Source organism: Anser brachyrhynchus (genome assembly GCF_964034855.1).
Source record: "Anser brachyrhynchus genome assembly, chromosome: 25".
NCBI classification, from domain to species: Eukaryota; Metazoa; Chordata; class Aves; order Anseriformes; family Anatidae; genus Anser; species Anser brachyrhynchus.
In genome coordinates this window covers 1,027,997-1,053,671 of record NC_137718.1, presented here as the reverse complement: position 1 = coordinate 1,053,671, position 25,675 = coordinate 1,027,997, and the positions used below count along the sequence as shown (strand labels likewise).

At 50.7% G+C, this 25,675-nt stretch overlaps 1 long non-coding RNA gene across 4 annotated transcripts; it reads left to right on the top strand.

Annotated features, from left to right (window-relative positions):
- The first annotated feature begins 474 nt into the window (after nucleotides 1-474).
- Nucleotides 475-19,912, top strand: LOC308182648. Of its 4 annotated transcripts, XR_013941978.1 has the most exons (5): nucleotides 475-946; nucleotides 3,045-3,222; nucleotides 5,823-5,906; nucleotides 6,055-6,258; nucleotides 7,243-7,732. It is a non-coding gene; the product is annotated as an uncharacterized lncRNA (long non-coding RNA). The 4 variants fall into 4 exon arrangements; XR_013941977.1 differs by lacking the exons at nucleotides 6,055-6,258; nucleotides 7,243-7,732 and adding an exon at nucleotides 18,437-19,912 and having other exon boundaries at nucleotides 479-946; XR_013941979.1 differs by lacking the exon at nucleotides 7,243-7,732 and having other exon boundaries at nucleotides 479-946; nucleotides 6,055-7,235.
- Nucleotides 19,913-25,675: the final 5,763 nt, after the last annotated feature.

Sequence of the window (25,675 nt, the reverse complement as noted above, 5' to 3'; positions counted from 1 at the left end):
GTCAAAGAGACAAATATGCACTAATTACAGCGAAAAGGCAGCATCCAAACAGGCGCTCTGGTTCAGGAGCGTGGCTCCGCTGCTGCCAGCCCCCCGCAGGTGTTCGGAGCTGCTTCTGCATTTTCCCAGAGACCTTCTGTAATTGTTGTGCACTTTTTGCATGGCAACAGGACATAGGAGAAGCTTGCTGGGGAGGCACAGCAGGCTTTGGAGGTGGAACATGTGAACCAACAGAAAGAGCACAGGGTGCCTGGTTTTTGGCCAAGCACAGCACTGTGTCCCCCCGGCAGGCTCCGGCTGTGCACCCTGAGGGACAGCAGCTCACAGAGCACACTTCCATCACAAGTACCCTGCTTTGTGCACCCTCTGAAGGGGCTGGGGCAGAGCCCAGGGCAGAGGCATGTTCTCACTATGCCCCCCTGTTCCTCACCCCCTTGGCTGCAGCTGCAGCTAATCCTTCTTAGATCATCCCATATAACCTGTTCAGCTGTAAATCGCTTCCTGCTGAGCACCCATAATACACAGATTGGAGGTAACTTTACTCCAGAGAGCCAATTAGTGCAAATCTAGGCCTGGTAATTACAGTGTGATAAGATCCTGGCTGCTGATATCTCTGGGCAGATAAGGCACAAGGAAGCAATCTCCTAATGCAATGGCAGTTATTATTAAAGCTTCACCTCAGTCCCACAAAGCCTTTGGTAGGTTCAGCTTCAGGCCTGTGCTTGTGCCACTAAGAGCAAGCTGGTGCTCCAAGAGCAAGGCAGGAGCTGGAGGGAAGAGCTGCAGCCTCCCTGCTGTGCCTGCAGCACCCAGGCATTGCCCAGCACCAGCTCCTCCCTGCTGCAGCCTCTGCTGCTGGCCAGCTCCTGTGAGCAGAGGTGAAAATCCCCTCCTCAGCTTGCAAAGCCCAACCTCAGGTCTCCCGGTGGTCGGTGAACATCAGCAGGTGAGTATTTATCTGCCTGGGTTCTGCAGAAGCTGCTGCTTGTGCTGTGCCTGGTGGGAAACCTCGGTGCCCAGGTGGATGCGGGGGGCTCTGGGAGCAGGGGTGCACCCTGTGCTGGGGGCTGGAAGTGCTCTGTGCTGTCACTTGTTTAGCCCCAGGGTAGGCTGGAGTGCTCCAGCTGATGTGCTGGTTCCACATTTCCCTCTACCTGTGGATAAGAAGTGGAGGGTCCAGAACAGGCTTGATTGTGTTGGGGGAAAAGAGGATTTCTGCTGAGGAAAGAGTGCCTGGGCAGGACTATCTGCTATCTAAAGCCTCCATGCTGTGCTGGAATAACTCCCCTGAATACGAGTGAAAATCAGGTCACGCGCACGTTTTGGAGGCGTTCATGTCTTTGGCTCTGATGTACTTTTAAGGATGGCACTGCTGCACCCTGTCTGCGCAGCTCTGAGTAATTTGCAGATGGTCCCAAACTTCTCCTCCTACTCCAGCCCCCAGTAATAAAACAAGTTAATTATTCCCACGCTGTGAAACCTGAGACTGAGGGTTATGCATTTCACTTTAAGATGTGAAAGGGGGCTAGAGTACTTGCAACTTCTATTGGAGTAAAACAGGATTAATTCAGAGGAAGCCAGCATGGGGATTTTTGTATTTATATATATATATATATTCAGGATCAAAATTCCTTTATATACAAATAAAGGAATTTCTATTCTGAATTAGGTGGATAGAGGACAATGGGCAAAGCAAAGACAGCAGAAATGCCATCCACATATCTCGTGTGGGATGTTGCAGTGAGGCAGCAGACAACACAGCCTTGCACCCCAGCCTGCTGTAGAGCCGTGCTTTGGGCGTTCAGTATGCGTGAAGTGTGTGGCTTTAACCAACTGGTTAGAGTAATTGTTATGAAATTAGAAGCTGTATAACACCAGGAACAGGGTAGTAAAGGATCCTAAACTTCCCTGACGGTTCTGGTTGTTAATGTCTGCCTGTAGCTTAATTACATCATCAATTGCATTAAATAATGCAGGACCTAACTGGGATTTAATGAATACATTGCAAAGGATAAATTGGACTTACAATGTAACTGGTGTCCCTTTACGGAATCGGGGAAAAACTGGAACACACATTCAATTTCAGTACAGTAAAATTGGATAAATAAACAAGTGTTAGAAGCCCAGCCAGGAGCAGCAGCAGCTCCCCCAAAACGAGGGGGGGAAGGCTTCTGGTGTGCGAGCCCCAAGCATTGGGGTAGCACCAGCGGTGCCTGGCTGGGGAACGGGGTCCTGTGGGGTGCTGGGCTCTGACACGGGGGGGCTGCTGCCCTCAACCTGGGGGGGGGGGGGGGGGGCAGGCAGGCAGGCAGGAGGTGTTTTTTGGGCAGAGCGAGGTGAACTGGTGGCAAGCACAGCATCATGGCTCAGGAGCTGTGCAGAGAGGGAAAGGAGGAGGAGGGAAAGCACGCAGAGGCTGTGGAGCTGAGAACAGCTATTAGTCACCGCAGAGGAGAAAATGGCAGGAGCAGGTGGAACAGCAGGGCAGCCAGAATCTGCTCCAGCACGCGGGGAGCAGGCAATGGGACCTGGGTCTGCCTGTGGGGCCGATGGCCCTGTCCCCTCCTGGTGTTTCACTGTGGCCCTGGGGGCACTTCCCCAGCCAGCCCCCTGCCTCGTGGGCTGTGACAGCCCATGCAGGACATGGGATAAAGCAGCGGACCCATTTTCTCCACATTTCGCTAAAAGCTGTTTGCTTTTTTTTGCCTAAATAACTACAGTGTTTGCTCTAGGGGTTCTGAAGCACCCAGCCAAATTTCCTGTGTTGACGAGGAGCAAACAGTCCGGCAGAACGGGAGTTCCCTGCAACAAGCAATGTTTGCAGAGAAAATCCAGAGGCGTTCAGTGTGCTCCGAGCTGTTGCTTCATTGAGAGCGAGCACTGACAGTGCTTGTTCTGTGTCATGATAAACCCCACCTAAGAGAGCTATAGCATCCTGGGATGACTGGAGGAGGGAATGCAAACTGATAGGCAAGCTGCTGCTAAAAGGCATGTGACACCGGTTTCAGCATGAGACCAGCTGTCTTTAATTTAAATCACAACAGGTTGAGTAGAGGAGTCCATCAAGGAGGAACGAGCTATTCCTATGGCGACCAGGCTGCAGGAATCGCTGCGGTTTGCGGGGCGATGCAGACGGAACCGAAGCCCGGGGAGCATCCCCTCCTGACAAACAGGCTCCTGGTGCTGCTGACTCATCAAGTGGTCAAGCGAGTACAGAAACAGGTCTTTCAAATATTTATTCCGTGCCCCCCAAAAGCGTTGTCACCAGTGTGCCCTGTTCCTTTATTTTCCTGGCTGGAACCAACCCTGAATTCTGATGTCCTTCCCCCCCTCGGAGATGAACCCACCGAGCCAGGGGTTGCTTCTATTATCCGTGCAGTGATCAGCCTATTGTCAGAGCTTGCAAATACACAAATAACAACAGCAACCCAAGTGGGAGGGCAGCGTGCTGGAGGCATCACTCTGGGGCTGTCAATTCAGTATCTCTCACTAGTGCTAACCATGCTTTAAAATTATAATAAAGCACAAAGGGAGCTCAGGCAGAAAGGTAACAAGCTGTGATGCCAGGGAGCAGCCTCAGCTGAAATCTTCAGTCTGTAGAGCACCAAAAACACAGGTTTGCAGATTCTCCAGCTTTCCTGCTCATTCATCACCTCTGCCTCGTCCATCTCCCCAGTCCCCCATCTGTTGGCCTCTCCACAAATGCCACTTTGCCCCCTCCTGGGCTCCTTCTAAGCAGATGACACTTTTTTTTCTTTAAACCAAGTTCTGTTAATTGTTTAGCTGCTAACAGCGAGGCCTCCCAGAGACACCTGAGCCCATAGGTGTGTGCAGGAATAGTCCTGTCCTCCTGCAAGGCAGCCTGGGCTGGGGGGCCACAGGCACCAGCTGAGGAAGGAGACCCATCAGCTCGCTCCTTCTCTGCTCTCTCTCCACGCTGGGGTGTGTGAGCTGCAGGCACAGGAGAAGAGGTGCTGGGCTGAAGGCAGTCCCATGGCATGGGGCTTTGCTGCGGAGGGCTCAGCAGGGCAGTGCCCGCGTCCCTGCTCCCTCCTCGGTGGCGTGGGCGCAGCCCTCCCCGATGGTATGATATCCTTCCCTCCGCGTATCCCTGTAATAAGGCGGGGATGCGGCGAGCGCACGGCAGTGACCGATGCGCGGGGCTGATTGTCTGTGTGGAGATGCTGAAAGGGGTCGCGACTCTCTAAGTGCTCGTCAGAATGAAGGATGACAGCCTCAGACAATGAGACACTTCTCTTCCCTTCTCTCATGCTGTTAATGAGTGCTTGGGCATCCGGCACTGCAGGTTGTTTTATTTTATTTTCCCTCTGTTATTCCTCTATCTATTTATTTGTTTAATTAATTTATTTATTTTAGGGTTCTCCCTCCTTTTTCCACCTCTGTCCTTCCCCTGCCTTCCCTCTGGCTTCTGCAGCTATTTGTGTTGGAGCCCAAGCAGTTAGTGCTCTGAAGATTTAATTAGGCACTTGGATGAAACCTGGAAGTGGAGCCTTTGCTGGGACTGAGTCCGCCAGAGCCCCCTTGTCCCCCCACCAGCTCTATCCTGAGGCCACCCTGCAGCAGCAGAGGGGAGCGTGGGGACACGGGAGCACCCTGGGGACCTCGCGGTGTTCCTTTGGTGCTGGGGGTGGCTGAATCCACTTTTTCCTCGCTCTGGGAGCTGCTGGGTGGGACGTGATGGGGCATGGAGCAGGATGTGCACGAGGAGGACACGTACAGCCCAAAGCCACCCCAGCCCTGCCCGGTGGGCGCTTCCTCCCATGCACGAGCAGAGCTGGACCTGCACTGGGGCCACATCCTCCCCAGGGATGTGGGCCTGGGGCTGGCAGAACAGGGGTGGAAATGTGGGGTTGCCACCCGGGAGAAAGCTGGGAAGGATTTAAGCAAAGGCTAAATCAGAAGTCCCTTGCTGTGAGTGACTGGGGCAGCTAATTAGAACCGACAGAACATATCTTTTCTTCCCAGAGAGGAAACTCAGCTGAAAATGAAAGTGCATTTGTCAAAAAAAAAAAAGTCTCCCCAGCTGTTGTTCCCCTGAACAATCTGCAAAATGCTGGAGGACGGGATCGATCGTGTTTTCTCATCTAAGTTGATGGGGAGCAGGGCTGGGGGAGCGCTTCTGCCCCGATAGCCGGGGTTGGCATGCAGGAGGGAGGCGCGGAGGGGTGAGGTCCTGCAGCGGGGCTGGGTCTGGGGGAGCCGTGGGTGCCTGCAGCTCTTTTATGGCCGTGGTCCCAGCTGTGCCTGGGGAGGGACAAGGCGGACCAGGGGCTCTGGATGCAGGGCTGATGGCCCAGGGAAGGATGGCTGTATCTGTTTATCTAAAGAAACCTGGATTGTTGAGCTTCCCCAAACTTTTGCTTTCTTGCCTTTTTTTCCATGCCTCTCAGAAATAAGGTTTATCTGGCTTTGAAGGTCTTATTCTGGGGACATTGCCTTTAAAAAAAAAAAAAAAAAAAAACCTCCACGGCATCTTTTCCCATTCTCAGGGTGACACAAATGACTGATTTTCATGCAATGTTGCGAGTGCCTTTCAGAGGCACAATGGAAAGTTCCCTGACAATGTCACACGTCTATTCAAAACAACCTGCACGCCACTCACAGGCCCACACATTTGCACAGCGCTTGTTCTCCGCTGCGATAAGGCATGTTAGGGTTTTTATTTTTTTCCCCCTATTCTATGTGAGAAATAATTCTGGTCTTTTAAGTCCCTGGCTTTTTTGATCATTTTTTTTTTTCTCCTTGCTACTGAACAATAGGACTCGTCCTGCTTTTATTCATTACGTGATCTTGCGTTGCAGCAGCCCGACGTCAGTGATGAGCTGGAGGAGGATGAGGCAGGAGCTGGAGGAGGAGCAGTGGGTGAGACGAAGGCTGACCCAGAGGTGAGCTGTGGAAGGCAGAGACACCCTCTTGCTCCCAGTTAACGTGTGCCCAGATCGGGCACCTCCATTGTGCAGCCTGCATGGCTACTGCTTGGGTAAAACCAAACCTGGCCTCTGATGAGTGCCCTGGCCCCTCCTGCCTTCCCAGGGACAAAAATTCCGGTGCCTCGGCCCAAAGCTGCTGGTGCCAAGGCGGTGCCCCAGCAGGGACAGAGCACCCAAGCCTGGGCTCCCGCAGGTCTGACCCCGTACGTGATGGTGATGCTGGGGCAGCCCCCTCTTTGCTTGCTGTTGAACACGTACGTGCGGGAGGAACTGCAAGTACTGCCTTCCACCGGCGTCAGCACATAAAGTACGAGCAGCTACTAATAAATTTCTTACTGAATTGACAGTTTGGGGGGGTTCTGCTTTAACACAAGGAAAAAAAAAATCTCTCTTCCCTATGTCTCCATCTATCTCTCTCTCTCCCTTTTATTTTTTTAAAAGGATCGGTTAGACACAGGGACTCCAGCGTGAATAAACTCAGATTTATGTCCCCATCAGTAGGATCCTTAAACTTCCTAAGTACTTAAAACGTACACATTTTAACTTGAAAAATTATCAGGTTTGTCTAAAGGAAAATTTTCTAACATAAAACAGGAAACTCATTTGAAGGGAGAAATTCTCCAGTGAAGCGAACCCAGGCAGTCATAAAAAAGTTAAACCAGGCATAAAGGGAAATGTCAGATGTGTGGGAGAGCCAGATGTCTCTCTATTTTTTCTTTTTTTTATATATATTTTTATAACCTAGATCAGATTATAGGAGAATATATGAATGTATCAAGCAGGGAGGGGTATGCAGAGTGAGGAAGAGAATTTCGCTTCCAGCCTTTAACTTGATGTAATGCAGAGCGCTCTACAAAGAAAAACATTTTTTTTATTTCTAAATAAAGCACTTTAGAGTGACACATTTATTGCTGGCAAAGAATTACTCAAACAAGAGACATTGCCAGCTATTTATTTTAAAAGCTTTTTTTTTTTTCCAAGTTTGGAGGGGAGAAAAAAAGATCAAAACCCCTTTCCACTCTTTTCAATATTCCCTTAAAAGCTTTAAAATAAAGTGACTCTTCTGTTCCTAAATCTCCTTTCTGGCGTTTGCAGGTCCACTGGGCATGAGGGACCTGCAAGCCCCCTGGGGGGGTCCCATGGGTGCGTGGTGCAGTGGGGGCTGCGTGTGGGGCTGGCCGAGGGGCTGTAGTTGGTGAATTGAGCAAAGCCTTGCAAGGGATTTCCCTGAGATGAGCCCTGCGTGTTTTGCTCTTGCTACTTTGCTAAGGCTTAGGTTATAATTTTTCAGGCTTCTTGATGGCCAGGCCATATTGGAATGAATGGGCGCTGGATTTCTGAGCCCCTGAGATAGCTCGGAAATAGCTTTTGCGCTTACTTGCACCAGGAGCTCACGTTCCCAGCTGCTGCAGCTCCCTGGTGCCTGCTACTCAGCGCTGCCAGAGCCAGGAGTGCATCCACACGCAGCTTCCAGGGAGAGAAGAGAAATATGGACCCTGAGGCTTTCCTGGCTGAGCATGCAGCAACCTGTAAATTACACGCGGTGCTCAAGTTGGGCAAAGTGCTGCATGCTGTGCTGTTCCCCAAGACTTTAAAATATTAAATGCTAAGTCACTCGTATATCTATTTATCCAAAGCAGTGTGAGTCCTAAGAGCCCATTGCTAAAATGTACCATGCTGACTTGGTTCCAAAGGAATAAGAATAAAGAAGGCAAGAGGAGTAACTGATGATCGTATGTCAGGAGAACCCTTTTCTGAGGCATGCGGGCAGGGAAGTGATGGGGCAGGATGGGTGCTGGCTTGGATTTGCTGGTGCCGTCAGCCACGACACCTTCAGTTTGCCATCGTTGTAGGAGCCAGACTTGGCTGTCCTGTTGAGTGTCAGACCTGCCGAGCCGTGGCATTTGTCACGCACAGTTCGTGCTTAACTTTGAAATAGTCCCAGTGCCAGGTTTTGACTTCTTTATCAAAACTTTCCATTTCTGAAGTCAAATCAGCTTTCCTTTCTTACACTGAATGAGTGGTAAAAGAGACTTCGAAAATTTAAAGGTCAAAATTGATACATTCTGCGCCTGACATTTTTCATAGATTTTCCTGCATTTTGGGTCAATGCTGTCTGTCGAGGGCTCAAGCACATGGTGAGAGGTGGAGTGGTGTTGCTGGACTTAGCACAAGGAGAGGGCGCGTTGCTGACCGCAGTGCCCCCGTACCCGCACTGCTCGTGGTGCTGTGCGCAGGGAAGGTGCTGGCACAGGGGCTCAGCTTCTGCAGGTGAGCAACACGTCCAGGTGTCAGCCCAAATGGCCAACACAACCAGAAACATTCGGAAAGCTGTGATAGTTCCTACAAAGTCGGGATATGTGAAACACCTCATTAAATTGCTCAAACACTGAGTCGTGTCTTTAACCAAGGCCTTTTAATGTCAGTTCCTACAGACTAAATAGCAGAGCATTAGCATACCTGTCAAGGCTTCCCCGTTAACCTCTTCTGCAAGCATGATTTAAGTGCCTTTCTCAGCCTATGGCACATTTCCCTTCTATCTTTTTCAAAAAAGAGAAAGAGAAGAAAAATAGAGCTTTTCACATCAGGCTCCAGAGATCCTCTCTGGTTGAATTCAGGTTTGTTTTACAACATGGCAAATCTGTTCAACACAAAAGAAAAGCATTTCTGTAACACAGAGAGAACGTAGCTTGGGATATTTTTCAGCCAGAGCTTGGAATAGCTCTCCTCTGCTATGCTTTTAATCCAGCATGGACTCAGGCATTGGATTGAGAGAAGAAGTGTGGATCAAGCAGAGATCCAGGAGCCATGGGATGAGAACTGAGTCCTTGGGCTGATCTCATACTTTCTTGCCTTCTCTTCTCTGTCTGACACCAAATCCCTTTTAATTCGTCTGAGTGGTGTTACATTTGTCATTTCATTAGCTTTTCATCTCAGCTACTTTCTTTCCCCCATAGATTATTCTATTTCTCCAGTTTTCCCCCCTTTCTGTTCTTTTTACTCTATAATTGGATCATTTGCAGTTTATAGGAAAGATGAGAAACAAAAGGTATTGACAACCCAAGCATCCAAAATTATGTGTCAAGCTCAAAAAATGAGATGAAAAGAAAATCTGGATCTTCTTTCTTTGCATTCTGATTTCTGAATCCACGCAGCTCATTAGTTTCCTGTGTTCAGGGCTTTTTCTGTGTCTGAGAAAAGCAGAAATCTACTTTTAACAAGAGCTGAGGTTCTAACGTAATCAGTTGACTCCAGTGGCTGGGGATTTACGAGACACAATGGTATAAAGACCCATGATAACAGTTCAGCGTTAAATTCGGGTTTCTCTTTGCTGGGTAAAGCTTTAATTTCAAGCCTAATGTTTTTACACTGTCCCTTTAAAAAGATGATCAATTATTCTCAGGAACAAAACAAATGACGTTTGTAATGTGGATTACTTCTACTCTGAGCGAGTAGCTCGTCACTAATTGGGTGATGACTGCCTGCTAGGACCGCACCGCACAAAATACTTACTTCCAGCAAAACAAGAGCTCCGAGGAAATCTGCTTTCAGCTTCATTTGCTGAGACGGTGCGTTGCTCCCAGTACTGCTGAACTTTGGTTTTAGCAGCTGTATTTTAGTGCATGACTTTTGCCTGCTGGAGCCCAGGGGCCCGGCCCCTCCCGGCGGGGCAGGCGGTGCGCCCAGTGCTGGTGCGCCTCCTTGGCTGGAATTATTTTTTAAAAATAATATATTTTTTCTAAGCTATAGATCAAGTCATACGGCTTGTTTTCTTTGTAAGGGAACCAAAGGGTGAGTTTGAAGAGGAGAGGCTGTGCTTGGGACAATCTCTGCTGGAGCATCTGACCGAGGCTCAGACCAATTAATGCTGGAAGGAGCCCAATCCATCCATCTCGGAAAATTCCCCTCAAGGGGCCACCCCATTAGTAGCAAATAACTAATTATTGCTGTCAGCTTTAATAAAAAAACATTAGCTGAAAGATACTTTTCCCGCGTAACTTTCTAATGCTGCATAAATTACTGGAGTCAAAACTAACTTCTAAATTGAGCAATTTCAGACATTTGTCAGACTCCAAGAAACGCTTTAATTAGCATTGGTTAATAAAGTGTTTGGGTAATTAGGAGAACGTTTGTCCTGCCTGTGCATTTTTTTCCTCTTGCTTACAATAATTTGAAAAATTTAATTGGAGTCCAGGCTTCAAGAATTATTTGTTTTTTCTCTTTTTTTTTTTTCTTCCCTTTTTTACCTTTTCTTTGTAACAAAATATTTGTGAAACTATTAGTAATTACTAGCGGAAGTAGCCCTTACTGATCAAGTTCTGCAACTTTTCATTTTTTTGTCTCTTGCTGGCAGTTTTTTTCTGAAGTTGAAGGCGCAGGAGCTGGAGTGCTCTCAGTCCCCGGGGACAGATCAAATAGCAGCCGAAGCAGCTGATTCCCCCCAGGGCGCCAGGAATGATGCTCGTGGGGCGCATCTCTTGTCTGCAGCAAACATGTTGGTGCCAGGGACGCTGCTTTCTAGAGCTGCTCCCGGGCTAAGGAGGCAGGGGCCGCGCTTCGCTTCCATCCAGCAAGCTGTCACTCAGCCAGAAATCAGCATTTAAGATCTCACCTTCCCTCTGTGCCCTCGCAGTGTCTGACAGCCGCTCTGCATGGTGGTTTGTCTGCGGGGCGTACGGCAGCATCCATTCTGTGCTCGTACCGCGTGTTGGCTTCGAACCGATGCCCGTTGCCTGACTCTGACTTGAACAATTCCAGCGCGGTATTTTTCCAGGGGGTAGAATTTTTCATTTTCCCCTGTCCAGCAAACTGTAAGAGCCACCAGCCAAATTACCGCTTTCTCTTGTGTAACTGCTCTTTAATTTTGCCGGCTGGACCCAGGTGGCTCAGAGGATCAGCGCAGGAATGCGAGAGCGGTGCAGAGCTCAGGCTTCAGCGCCGGGGGCAGGGGCAGAGGCTGGCAGGGAAGGAGTTAAGGGCAGCCTTGGCTGGAGGACCAGCAGAGCTGAGCTGCAGCAGGTGTTTGCCAGGGGAATCAGGGCCTTCCCTGGCTATGAAAGGGCTGGTGCTGGGGCGCCGTGGGCTTTAGTGGTGGTGGCTGAGGTTTGCAAGCTAGAAGGAAGATGGGGAAAGAGAGGGAAATGTTATTTTTAGCCCTGTTTCTTACAGTGGTGTTTGAGGACAGAGCTGCAGGCAGTAGCTGTTGCGCGGGGTCTCTGTGGCAGACCTGCGTCGTGTTCTCAAGAGCGGGCGATGGAGAGGGGCAGCGCGCCCGGGGACGAGCGCCGCGTGTGGATGAGGCTCCGGGGGCTCGCTGGGTTCAGGCTCTTTTCAAGATTTCCACCTCGCACTTGTGCTGTAGGAAGCTCTTCTCTGCTCTTGAAACAGCTGCTTGAGCCTTTCTGCTACTGTCTTTCCCCAGCTATGCTCAGTACCTAGCAGCCAGCCCAGCCCCGGCAGCCAGTTTAAAGCAGCTCAACTCTTTGGTGGAGAAAAGAGGTGTTTGACAAACGCTTGTGCTTCAGATCTTAAAAATTTAAGGTCTAGCTAGTCTGGAAGATATCCTCACTGAAAGGTATTCAATTTTTCAATTAAAGAAGCCAAGTAGGTGTACTTCACATTTTTCAAAACCGTTTTTAGTGAGAGCTGCTCAAACTCTGGCTAAAACCCAACGCTGCTGCTCTCAGCAGGTCCAGGGGCTGCATCTTAGCTGAATATGTCACATTTATTATTGCATCTTAGCCTTTCTAATCAATACATTAACTTCCTCTCCTATTAGCTGGTTTGTCTGGGTTACAGAACCGTGGGAGCAACCAGAAACACGGGGGTTTTTGCTGCAGTTTGGGCTATTTGCAGCGAGGAGCCCATCTGCACGTGGCAGGCAGCCCTCTGCCCTCTGCCTTCCCATCTGTGGAGCCCCTCCTTGGGGGATGAGGGGCTGGAGGGGCCGCTCGGCCCCGTGGCACCCAGGAGCTGTGCTCACTGATGCTGGCACTGCCTGGGTGCCACCTCATCCTGCCACCAGGCTCCAGCCCCGCGCAGGGCGATGCCGCGCAGCCAGTCCTCGCGGGGAAGGGCAGGGCTGGCTTCCAGCCCCTCAATCAGCTCAGCAACAAATAGAGGCCCCCTGGGGAACGAAACCCAGCACGTTCCAGTCCTTTAACCCATGGTGATATGTCACTGATCAGCACAATTGGTTCTAATAGCTCCCCAGGTAGATTCAGGAGAGCAACGAGTTGAACATAAAAATCCCTTTATTATTGCCATTTTGCTTTTATATACCCATCAAGCTTTCATATTTAATCTCCTACATCACAATAGCTGATCATTTTTAACATTTGACATTGATAAAGTGCCCGCTGCTATTATTCTGACATACTATAAAACATTACACCCATTTGCAATAGAAAAGGCAAAGAATCAATACTCAGCCCCATTTTCCAGCTCGGCAGTAAATCACAGAGAGCCTAACAAATTGTTTTAAATATAAGCACCTTCAGAACCAATAAAGAATCCAACCAATCCCTGTCCATTGTCATATCTGTCAAACATCCTTTCTGTTAAATGGGCATGTGGGTGTTCATCCAAAAAAGGCCACGTTGTTCCCCCAGAAGAAAGTCGTGTGGAGTTTGGAGGTGGGCAACTCGGGGTACTTGTTGCAGGATGCTCCGTAAGTTTCCTTGAGCTTCTCGTCTGGGCATCAGATGATGCCTTGCAACTTACCTCTGACAAAGCTGGAGATGATTAAGCCCGTAAGTTAAACGTGATTCAGGAGGTGAAGTACTTCACCCCATGACACAGAAGAGCCAAACCAATGCCAGATCCCCAAGCAAAGCCAATCGCTCCCAATTCCCACCTGTTCCACAGCTGGGCTGCAGAGTTGGTCCTTTCTGGAGGTGTCCCAGAAAATCTCCCTGGATTACTGCTGAGCTTTTTTAAGCTGCTGGAGAAAAATGAACCTGCCGTAAGCGTGGGTGCCTGCGTGTCCCCTGGGCATCTCTCCTCGGGCAGCAGCAGGGCTCAGAGTGGGCTGGGGGCTGCTCAGGATACCTTCAGGTGCGCAGTCCTGCTTGCAGAAGCGTCTCTGTCAGACTGAGGGCTGAATTCCCCAGCAGAGTAAGTTACTGCCTGAAATTTTGTACGCGGTTGTCCCTCCTTGTCAGCTCCGTAAGCTTATTAGTCCCTGGGTTTACTGGCGCGTTTGCTTAGCAGTGAGTTGTGTGCGTCCCTGTTTAACCTCCGCCTATCCATCTTCTCCGTGTGCACCTCAGAGCGCAATCACTGCACGGTGGGCACTTAGTCACAGAAAGGTAAAACAAAAAAAATCCACATCACTTTAATGTCTGAGATAATGTAAACCTTGCGTGCATAGTTTAAAAAATGTTTTCAGCACGTATGCTGTCAAATAGCTCCTAAATAATACAGTTTACCTGAGTTGACTGATTTATAGGAACCTGGCTCCGAGACCCCAAGGACGACATTTTAAACACATCTTCCTTTCATTTGCAAGGGATTAAATGAACATGTTTTGACAAGATTGATCATATGGAGGTTCAGACTATTTCTCTCCGTGGCTCCAATGTATAGCTTGTAGAACTGATAGAATATTATTGTGTCTCATTAAAGTAATGCATGGCTGGCAGCTGCTGCTGCATGCAGGAGAATAATGCGGGGGGGAGTTCCCGAGCAGCCGGGCTGCACCAGCCTGCAGGAGGCTCCGGCCGAGGAAATGCACGCGATGCAGCTCCTCATCGCTGGCTCCTGCATGACCTTCCTCAGCCTCCCACAGCGATTCGCTTTGTCCCTTATTAGACATTTATTTAATGTGTGTTCCTCAACGTTGGCCTCCAAAAGCATTGCTTGGAGCTAAATCGTGCCATTAACATCGGCTGGGAGTAGGAGACGGATTCTAATTCCTCTGTTTCTCTGCAGGGAAGTTATTCCCTCTTTAACAATAATGTTCATATTATTCTTGCCAATAACTAAATTACAGGACGGGCTATGCCCACTAACGTCTGTTGGTGCTTACAGTGATGTCTGAGGAGTCCAGTTTTGTCTTTTAGGCCCTTATTTTGCAAAATATTCTGCTGTTTGGGGCACCGAGCCTTGTTGAGAGAATCAGATTTGCCCCTACAAGATGAGGGGTGCTGGAGTTCATATTCATTTCAATTTCATTAACCTCATGGTCATTGTTCTAGGCTGTCCACCCTCCGTAGCTTTAGGGGGAAAAAAAATCTTTACAACCAGAAAAAAACATCTTTAAGAAATGAAGCTTTTGAAGAATCTAATTTGCTTGTTCTTGCTGCAAAATGCGCCATGACATTTAGGGAGACTGGCTTGCCGTCCTCATGGTGGAGGGGGAATCTCAGTTCTGGCTGTGCCCCGGCTCCTGCCGGGATGTGCACGGTGGTGCAGGCTGAGCGTCTCCAACCCCCACGCAGGGTTAGTGACACTTGTAAAGTCTCATCAAGGTGCTGCATTTAAAGGCAAGAGCTTGGCATCCCTGGTGCCATGCTGGATGCCTGCCCTCGAGCACGGCTTTCCGTGCGAGCTTGGCTGCGATCAGCTCTCACACTGTTTTCTGTTAAACTCCTGCCAGCACCAGCAGGAGCCTTGGGAAGGGAGTTGGAGCATCTCGGGAAGGCGAGGCAGCTGCTGCGACAGGCTGAGCGCAGAGGAGGGGATGCCCCTCGCAGGGGACCCTCTGCTGGGGGGCAGTGGGGGGCCGGCAGCACCACCAAGCCCCCCGCAAGGCTCCCCACAGGGCTCAGCCGGCTGGGGGAGGCTGCGCAGCCCCGCAGGAGAGCCCGTGGAGGAAGGCTCCGTCCGGGGGTCTCCGTTGTGGGGATTGTTGTGTGTCTGCGGGTGGCCAGCGAGTACTCCAGGTACCCGTACGCTGTTCCCCTGCTTGAGGTAGGGACGAGGAACTGGCTGTGCACCAGCCTCCTTCCCACCTCTACCTGGCCCACCTGGAGCTTCGCTGAAATTAATTTGCAGCCAAGAACTCTCCCTTTGGGTTGGAAAGCAGAGCCCTGCTTCATCTGTGAGCTGAATGCGTAGCTACCAAAAGGTTCTGCGGGGCCAGCCTGGTGCCCGTCCATCCTGCACGCCTGGTGCTTTCCTCTGCTGCTGAGTCACGGCCATTCATTGCGCTGCCCCTAGGCAGGCAGCCAGATCCAAGTGGGAGAGGACTTCTCTGCACTGCTCTTGGCTTGTAGACATGACTTATCTCCTTCCTGGCTCAGCCCGGGCTCGGGAAGATGTTGCCCCTGGATGGCAGGTGAAGACAGAAATCTTCTAGGTATTTGCTGGCAATTTGCATTCCTGAATTATGCATGGGTAGAAAAAACAGAAATAAAGTACAAGGAACAGGAAATCATTGTGGTGTTTTTAATCTGAAAGGTGAGATCGAACCGCTGTTTGTAGGCTGCCTTTAATGGACCCTCAATTGGTAATTAGTGTTATGTTATCACATATCTTTAATAGAATATTGATGCCTTTGGCAGAGATATAATCCCAGTGTCAAGAGTAATTCCCCTCTTTCCAGTGTGTTGCACTTATTACACGCAGGCCTAACAGAGTCAGTCGTGAGGCTCGGCTGATGCATCTCAAATCAATTAGATGCAGCACTTCACCACAAGTGACTTACAGCACGTCAGAGAAATGCATATTAATGATTTGCTTTGGGAGCACGAACTGGCAGGGAGGAAGTACCAGCTTTGTCTGACTACCACTTGCTCTTTGTTTTGGTTCAGGGAAAGCTTTTGGGATTGCAGACTGCTTCCTGGATTGCTTCCCCTCCCCACAGCAGATGCTTTTGGGATTGCAGGCTAAGGTGCTGCAGGAGTGGGACTTGCTTCAGGAAGGCAGCTTAGAGCTGGGGCCCCCTGGGGCAGCTCCGTGGTGGTTCTCTCTGCAAGGGATCTGCAGGGATTTCTGTGCCCCAGCCAAACTCCCAGGCATCTGCCCTCTGTGTTCCCTCATTGCCAGCTTGGGATAAGCATCCCAGTACTGTGCAGGTGTCCTCTGGAGCCCTTCAAGCATGGGGTGTGAGGGGGCATGAGGACACTGTCCCTCTTTTCGGCAGCAGCTGGAGAGGGTGGTGAAGGAGGACTGAAGCACAGCTTGCTTACAAATTCCTGGGCTCTGTGTTTCTGTGCTAGGGCATCGTATTTTCAGCAAGCTCTTTGCTGCCATGTAGCCATCCTGGCTGCCGTGGAGAGCCACTCCACACCGCTGTGCAGGAGCATCAGCGCAGAGCATGCACCTTCACAGCAGGTACAGCGAAGCCAGACAAAGCTCTTGATTCATTTATCAAAGTGCTTTCAGTTTCCATTTGAAAGCAGCTGAAACAATAATAAATACTAAGCACCGAAAGTTAATCTCTATCCACAGCATTGTAATAAATGAGAAGTTAAACAAAAATCAATGCAGACCTGTTAATTCTGGCCGGCTCCTGAGCTCTCAGCTGAGCTCAGCTCAGCCCTGGTGGGACTCCCGTGTCCAGCCCCTTCCCTCCGGCATGGGCATCCTCTTCCACAGCGTATCCTGGGGCAGGGAAACTCCATCATTTTCATGTTCATACCCAGAGCTGGGGAGCTAGACCTTCACGAGAGCCTTTTACTCGGCTGGAGCCTGAGAGAGGTCTTATTTGGGAATGAGAATCAGGCCCTTGAATTATTTAGCCAAGTTCATTGTATTTCTTGTAGTTCAGCACTATTGTAAGAATTGCTTAATGAATCGCACACTGGCTCTTCCTGATGTGCACGCACAGTGGCACGTTTCAGAAAGATAATGCAATCTTCCAGCAACCACTTCTCAAATGACAGCAAAGGGAAATTGGGATCAATACTTCCCCTGTTATCTCCATCTGCTAAAGACTTTGGTGTTCCTGGATCTGGGAGCTTGCTGCTCGCAGCGAAGCTTCCCCTCGCCTTGGTCACAGGAACGAAAGGCAAACCCACCAGAGCCCTCGTTTCCTCTGCTTTCTTCAAGGATTTCTCAGCCATCTTTCAAGGGCACTTGCAGCCCACAGGGTGGAGGACTGCAGACAGCATCCTTCAGCCTGTCTGATCACAGCGATACCACGGCTCCGCTGTGCTCGGGGAGGCTTTCTGCAGGGGCTGCATCTTAAAAGCTGCACTGACCCCTGTACGTCTCTCTGCTCCCTAAGCCCACAGATGTGTGGCGAGGTCCCTCGTGGGACTGGAGCTGTTGTTTCCCCCCCGGGATGGCTCCTCCATCGCCCTGGTGCCGGGGTGGCACTCACAGCTGTGATGGATGTGTTTGTGGGAGCGGTGCTGCGTCCCAGCGGAGCGATGTTGTGCATGTTCCTGGTACATCGTAATGTCAAATATCAATCATGCATGATAAACACAGTTTGAAAGCAAAGGACACTTCAGAAGGATGAGAGAGGAATTTCAGGATTTATTTGGTTCTGATGGGTGCCCGGTGAGGGCCAGGTCCCCCCCCCGCAGGGTGGTGCGGGAGAGGTGCCACCCTAACAGCAGTTCCTGGAGGCACTGCTGTTCTGTGCAAGCCCAGCACTTTGATTTCCCCCTGGGACAAAAGAATTGGATTGCTGCAGAAACTGCTGTACCGAGACAGCCATAAACAACATCCCACACTTGAGATTGATACCAGTAACCCCAAGCCCTGGAAACGTCTGCGCTGGCAAAGCATTTCTGCAGAGCATTTCAGGACAGAGAGGACTCTCCTTTCCACAGGACCCTAAAAGTCCTTCCCTCACTTTGTTCTGGCTCTCCCTTGTCCCCCCGCTTGCCTCCACCAAGGGGAGCTGCAAACCCGTCTGAGAAGGAAGGATGGTTCCAGCTTTGGGCTCTGGAGCTGGGCCTCCTGTTGCCTCCCACTGCTCTTCCCCCTTCTCTCCTCGCCCCCAGGACACCCCAGAGCCGTGGCTTCGTGGCCCCTGGGCAGCCCGTGCTGCTGCCCTTCGAGCCCAGCAGTGCCCCTGGGAGCCCTGCACAGGGAGCAGAGCCTGGCCAGAGACGTGGACAAGGGTGAGCTCAGCTCCCTGCAGCCCTGGCACGGCCCCGTGTACGCCGAGGGCAAACTGGGCTCCTTGCTTCCAGCTGAGGTGGATTGCAGGCTGCTGCCTGGCTTCGCATCCCTCACCCAGGAGCAGTGAGTGAAGGGTGCTGCGTGGGTGCCTCCGCCGACAGCAGCCTGCACCGGGCTGCCCACGGGCACCTTGTGCTGGAGCGGGCACGGTGAATCTGCTGGTGCTCTGCTGCTTCCATCTGCACGGCTCCCTGACTTTTTTTTTTTTCCCCCTTTTGGTGCTTTCAGCCTCAATTAAGTAAAGTAGCTTAGTATGTGCCTACATTACAAGCTTGGTCCCATTGACATTTACACTTAAGTGTGTTTTGTTTTGTGTATGTTTTTTTTTTTTTTTTTTTTTTTTTTAAGCACCATACTGTAGGGAAGCTTTTAAATAGCCTTGTTTCCATTTTGTTGCATGTCAGTGCTGATGACAAGGTACAAAACTCTCTGGGAGACGGAGTGAGGAAGTCCACGTGTGCACATGCTGCAGAACCTGCTCCTCTTCCTACAGAAACCTGCTTTCAGTAACTCATTTGCCTCCTGTGTTTTCTGCAAAACTCCGAGGTATGTTGCCCAGGCTCCATGTATAAAAGAGGAAAGCTACAAAAATGTCGCAGCCAAGAGCTCTGAAGCTAAGCATGCTGGAAGTGTTTGCACCACTGCCTAGCACCCGGAGCAGGTACAGCATGAGCCATGTGAGCGTGGCAATGGGCTGGTCTCCTCCAGGAAGCACATCCACGCAGGAGGTGCTCTCAGGGCTGTGGGCAGCTGCCACCAGCGCCTGTGACATCCCTTGGCTGCTGTGGCAGGAGCAGGAAAGATTTGATCCATCGCTTTTAAATAAATCCCAGAGCTGGGACACGGCGCACGGGAGTTGCCATCAGGCGATTTCTGCTTAAGAATTCTCCCCGTGAGTTTCAAAGCCTGGATGTATTTAACTTTTAGCAAAACACCGGCAATCAGAAATCTTTTCTTCGTAGACACAAAAGCATCAGCACCGAGGTCTCCCAGATAATGATGGCGATGCACATTAGCATATATTTTCTTGAGAACTGAACTGTCATAAGGCTAGCCTTGAAAGCTATTCAGAGTATTTACAGCTTTTATGAGGCCCCCCGGGAGAGAATAATCTTAAAGTACTGCAGACACTGCTTGGAAGAACTGTGAAAAACATTCAATTTAGGAACAATTTTGTCTCCATCTATCTATTTTTTGTCAGCACTTGCTCCTGCCACAGGTTGTTTCCCAACCCAAAGCCTGGGTCTCTTCTGCTGTAGCAGTGGGTCACAGCAGAAGTGGCTCTGACGTCCCAGGCAGGGAACAAAGGGTTTGTGGAGGGAAAGAGCAGTGGTGGGTGAAAAGCTTCAGGAAAGAAAACAGTGTTTTCATGCAAATACCTCTTTGGAAATAAGAAAGAGAGGAAGAGAAATACAAGAAGATAAAGCAGCCGAATTGTCTCTAAACAGTGTGTTTTCAGTTTTCCGGGAGGCATCAGTGGATTTCTGAGTCTACCCGAATGCATGTGTCGTGTCCTATTACCCCATCCTCAGGATGCTGTAACCATGTCAACCAGAAAGGAAGAAAAAGAAAGGGGAAAAGAAAAAAAAAAAAAAAAAGGGAAAACAGCCTGAAACCCACTATCCTTTTGGATTATGCAAAACACATGAGTACCTGATCCAGCTTTCTAAATTACAGGGTTTTACAGCTTTCTGTTTATAGTGGGATGTCACAAATTGTAATGATCTGCTATATCATTATGGGAGCAGATGCCAAACTTAGATCTCTAAATGTTTATAAAAAGACTCTTACTCGCTGTACTGCTGCAAAGGGGTTTCGGAGCTCATTGGCAAGTTGGGAGGACTGGGGGAAGGTTTGCCCAGGGGCGTGCACACATGCAAACACAGCTGCAAATCTGCTTGCATGTGGAGCCCTTTACACGTGCAGGCGCTGCTGCAAGCCATGGTGCTGTGCCGTGAGGGGTCTGATCCTGCCCTCAATGCTCACCTACACAAGCACGCTGGTCGAACCTGCACACCCTTAGGTGTGATCTGCTAGCTACAGTGTGGGCCCAGGTGGCAGTAATTCAGCAAATACGAGAGTAAGGACATGAAGAGCCCAGGACCTACTGAATGGTTACCGCAAGCCGCACGTATCCAGCACGTACTCGTGCAAAAATGCCTACCCAATCCCGAAGTTTCACTGTCCTATTATTTAATTAAAGCTGCACTGCAACAGTCATTACTTGATTCTCATTTTTTCTATTTCTTGAAGACCTGAGCGCAAAGCAGAAACAATCCATTCCAGCTGTGTTCCCTGTAAGTAAATGAAAACAGCAAGTCAAGAGACTCTGAGCGGCCAGCTTGGACCAAACATAACAGGCAGAAAATTCCTCTAGCTATCTGGAAGATAATTTCTAAGTGGTAACAACAGCCATGGAAATGAATAGCGCTTTAAATGCTGCGTATGGCTGGTGCCGTACAAATACCCCAGCCGAGCAGTTTGTCCCACCTTAGCTGAAGCATAAATCCAGCGCCCAGGGGCGCTGCCTCTGCTGGGCAAGGGGGCGTCACTGGTGTCACTGGTGTCACTGGTGCTCCTGGCCCTGGGGAACAGGGCTAGCACACTGCTCGTGCTGCTCGTGGACTGGGTGCCAGCACCTGCATCTGCTGTGCAAGTGATGGGAGGCTTATTAAAACAGCAAAATCCTTCCCTGTGTGAAACAACCCAAGAGGAGCACCAGGCAGTGCCCCTCTTCGCAAAGGTTTGCCAAAAAGCAAGCGCGTGTACAAATAGAAAAAGAAATAAAAGAATTCTTGGAGCTCATCTTCTGGGCACAGCAGAGCAAACGGCATGTTTTATTCAGCAAGGAGCAGCTGCAATACCTGGAGCAGAAATTCGGCTTGTTGAGGCCTAATCTAGGTAGATCACTGAAGCTTTGGAGAGTCTAAACAGTCAGAGAGCAGAAGATCTTTCCTTTGTTGTAAGCAATATGCTTCTGCAGACCTGCTGTGCTCATGGCTCCCAGCACAACCAAGTGCATCAGGAGGACACGCAGACCCTGCCTTGATGTGGACTTTCACAATGCTGAGCCCCTCACACGGCAGCCTGGGACTATAACCTCCACAGTCTGCTTTTCACTACTCCAAAACTCCCAAATGCCTCACTTTCAGGCTATGGCATTTCACTGAAACAACGTGCCAGCAGGGACGGGCTATCAGAGAGATACCTGAGGCTGGATTCTGCAGAGACAGGAGATGGATGGATAATGGTGACTGGCAATCACTGACACTGATTTAGGATAGCAAGCATCCAACATGAGGTCTCAGCAAACGGTGCAATATCTACTTGCAGAAACACCAAGAAAAATCCAGAAGCTTATTCCTGTGATTTCCTTGCCATCTGCAATGCCTCTCCCCCAGCCCAACCTGCAGGGCAGGGCAGGGCCCAGGGGATGTGCTGCTGTTCCCCACACCCAGCTCACACGCTCGAAACCCAGGTCTGGGGCTCTGACTGTGCTTTGGCTGCTGCTCTGCATCCCGGGAGAAAATTCAGGGTGCATCTAAGCCTGCAGCCTGCTTCTGCTCTTTGAGGTCAGACAGATGAGGTCATGACATGATTTTATTCTCCTTTCTTCTGCGTGCTGGGATTCAGAAGATAAAGTTAGTAAAATTCCTCCTGTTCAGGGCAAAGAGCAGAACTTGCAAGGCAGAAGTCTGGCAAATAAAATCCCTCACGTGCCTGGGACACGAGGCACTCAGGGATGTGCTGAGGCTGGGCTGGAGCGAGGCAGGCGAGACCCCCTGCTCCTGTGGAGCTCGACACGGCACGGAGCCGCCTGTGCCCCTGCCCCGTTGGTGCGGGGCCACTGGGGAGACCCTGCCCTTGGTCCCTTCCCTTTCCAGTCCCCAGTGGGTTTCCCCAGGAGCTGAGGGATTCCCCCAGCCTGTGGGAGCACGCAAGGGGCCTCCCTTCTCCCTCACCCAGCTGTGACCTGGGAAGCTCTCACAGTATCACCTTCCTCCATGCAGCCAAGCGAACACAAAGGCAGAGCAGAGCCATCCCCTCGCTCCTTCTCCAGCTCCCAAAGTGCTGACAACTCCGTTCTGAGCCGGCTCTTCAATATTTCATATAAAGCACACACAGAGCCCGGAGTTTCTCTTAGCAATTTCGATCCGAGTTTTTCTATTTTTAAGCTACGTTTGTGTCAGCCAGGGATCAGAGCACGCCGCCCCTGAGCCAGGAGTTACGGAGCGTGGGAGCTGCCCCAAGCTTGGGCATCCCCACGGCTTCGCCTCCCCTCGGCTTGCTGCACGGAGGGGACAGGAGCATCCTCGTGGGGTGGCTTTGGAGCAGGAAGGCTGCTTGTCCCAGCTCCCGGCCTGCATGCCGCAGACACAGCAGAGGGGCTCGCCAGCACTCCCAGCAAATGGCTCCCAGCGTGAGAAATGATTTAGGGGAGATGGTTTAAAAGTCAGGATGATTAATGCGTGTGACTTCTCTGGCACGCTGGAAATGATAAATCAAGAAGGAATGGGAAAGCAGTGCATAAATTCAGAGGGTGTCTGCTTGGGGCTGCTGTGGGGGAATGCAAGGCTCGTCCTGGGAGGCCCCCATCATCCTCGCTGCTGGGTGGTGAGGGCGCAGCAGGGCGCCGAGCCGGGGCTTTGCTCGGGGTGCCTGCAGCAGGACATGCGTGCGTACCAGGAGCCTTGCACACACCTGGGGCTCTCCTGGCGGGGGGCAGAGTGCGGTCCCATCCAGATCCCCTGCAGCCTCCCAAAATGGGACTGAATTGTCTGCACTGCAAAGGTTCTAGAGGCATCTTCACGCATTTCCCAGAAACCCAGGAAAAATCTTTGAGGAGTAAGGAAGCAAAAGGCCTGCATGCAGACAGGAAAGAAAGATTTTATTACAAAAATATGCCAGAGAGACTCTTTAATAATGCCATTCATCTTTCTGTCAAATACGTCACACTAATGTAGTGAAAAGGAACCTTGAGAAGATGAATTAAGACTTAAATACATTAAAATGACTTAAGGAATATTTAAATACAATACAATTTTTTTTGTGTGTGTGTGTAGACTTGTTCCATGCAAAAGTCTGTCTGACATTTCACAGGCCGGCACAAAGCCTGTGAAGTATGTGTGCAGCTGTGCATAAGCAATGCCACTTCCAATAGAAGCAAGACTTAAATCAGTCTTTTCTTTGGACCAGAGATAAGCGGGATGCAATTAGCTGGCATGGAACCGTCGCCAGGAGTGAACATAAGAGCTGAATTCCCCTGCAAATCTTCTGCATCCCCACTGCCCTTCGCAAGCAACAGGAAGCTTGAAGAGGGAGGTATTTTGCTTCGGTGCTGGCTGCTTTTAAATTCCAGTCTGCCGGTAACCTTCACCCGAACATTTCCACCTGCTGCTTCCTCCAAAGGGATATGCATTAACAAGGACATATTTATTTTACTGCGTGAAAAACACCACTGTTCTCTCCTTTATCCCAGAAAGAGAAACATATCTCAATTTACAGGCTATGAGGCCACAATTCCGTACAGCCTCTGCTGGGGCACCACGGCTGGGAGCAGCCAGGACGGTGCCCGCGGCTGAGCCCAGCACCAGGGCACAGGACTGCAGACCCAAAGCAGTGCAAGCACACCCTGAACAGGGGGCACATGTTGGCACAAGGGGCGATGCTTGGCGGCCACGCTGGGGACCAGAGCAGGGATGCACCCACGGGACGAGCCCTCTCCATGTCCCAGGAGCAGCCCCGGCAGGTGCCAGCTCCCTGCCCGAGCTAATCGCACTGCAAGCAAGCACTGAGGACACGCAGAGACCCCCCCCCCCCTCCTCCCGAAACACCACTTTTGTTCTGTCTCTGAATGAATAAATTTGAAAAAAAAGAGAGGAGAAAAAAAAAAAGAGAGAAAAAGAAAATTGCCTGGAGCTGCTTCTTGTTCTGCAATGTTAGGACTAAAAATAGCTCGGCAGAGAGACTTTCTGCCTATCGGTGCCGCGAGTGGAGCAGATGCCTTCGCCTCCCTCTCAGAGGAGGCAGAGAAGTCTCTGCTTGTGTCTATTTATTTATTTATCTTATGGCAAGGGTCTTGGTTTACTTTTAGTTTGTTTTTGCTTCTCAGCCCTAAGTGCTTCATCAGAGAGAAGCCGCAGAAAAACACCGAGAGTAATTCAGCTTCTAGGAAATAAAAAAAAAGAAGGGGAGCGTTGCCAAAGCATAAAACTCAGTCAGTGCAGGATGCACCACGCTGCAAAAATTGAACTTTCCCTGCCATGCAGTGGTCTTTGAAAGCATTCAATTATCTCCCCGCGCCTATAGAAAATGTTGGAATTGCTTCCCAAAGTCTTTAAAGGCTCGCTCTCCGTATAAAAGACGCGCAGCAGCTCCGTGGCAGAGGAAATTAAAAACCCTCGACAACAATCTGTTTGTTTACCTTGGGAGCAGCGAGAGACCCAGGTTCATCTGGAAACATCCTCGCCTTGTCTGCGTCCGCCCTGCTCCCGGCCACGCGCCCTGGTGAGAGCAGGGCTGGCCTCGGGCAGGCATCGCCCCGAGGTCTTCAGGGGAGGAGGAGGAAGATGAAAGGCAAACGTTCCCTGCATCACAGGGCCAGGGGGGTTGAGGTCGGATGGGTGTAGAGCAGAGAGCAGCGCGCGTGGTCCTCACCTGGCACGCTGGCAGCCTGCAGAGCTGCAGCCATCAGAGGTCACCAAGTTAAATGTAGCTGGATTTAGAGGAGCTGCGTAATTTTATGATTAATAATAACATTTGTAACCGTGCATAGAAGACAGAGGGCTAATCATCTCTCATGCTGGAGGTGACGAGCTAATGGCTCTGCGGGTCAGGAAGGGTCCCCCTGCCGCACGGGGCTGCCCGGTGCCCACAGAGGTTGCGGTGTCACCTCCCGCTGAAGGGCAGGACACTGGCTGCTGCCAGGGCAAGATGCCACCCCCGGCAGACCAGTGCACCCGTCAAATAATGTGTTTCTATGTAATTAAACTCAACACCAGTCACCCTTGATTCAAAGCCACCTTGGGAGAGCTGGAGGGTAATGAATCACAGCCTCCGACCACGGCAAGGGATGTGCAGAGCCTCCACCGAGCTCTTCCCAGCCTGGCTTTGCCGACTCGTGACACTCACCCCCAGGCAGTGCCGCTGGACACGGCCTCTGCCCTTCCTGCCACATCCTGCTGGCACGCTTGGGATGCAGGAAAGCAAGGGATGAGGGATTTTCCTCCTGCACAGAAGCCACAGCCCCCCAGACTGGGGAGGCAGGTACCCCTTCCCCAGCAGGGGCAGCAGCCGCTGCTCAGTGCCCCCCGATTCTGGGGTGCGGGTCCCTCCCTGATGCTTCCCTGCAGCTCCTGGCTCTGAAGCCCATCAGAAAAGCATTTTCTTGGCTGGCCTCCCTGTCCCTAATGCTCGTCTGCTATCACGATGCTGAATTGAGGGCACGGAAATTTCAATGCAGCAGAAGCACACAGCACTGCTCTCGGTCTGGGTGACCTTCTCACTGTCAGAAAACGTATCCTTTCTGAGAGTCTTCTGGCTGCAAACATCTCCCACAGCCAGCTTAAACGAGACAAGAGGCTTTCACTGTATGGGTAATGTCGTTAGGGCAAACTGTTTTTCTAAGATCACAATTCTCCAAC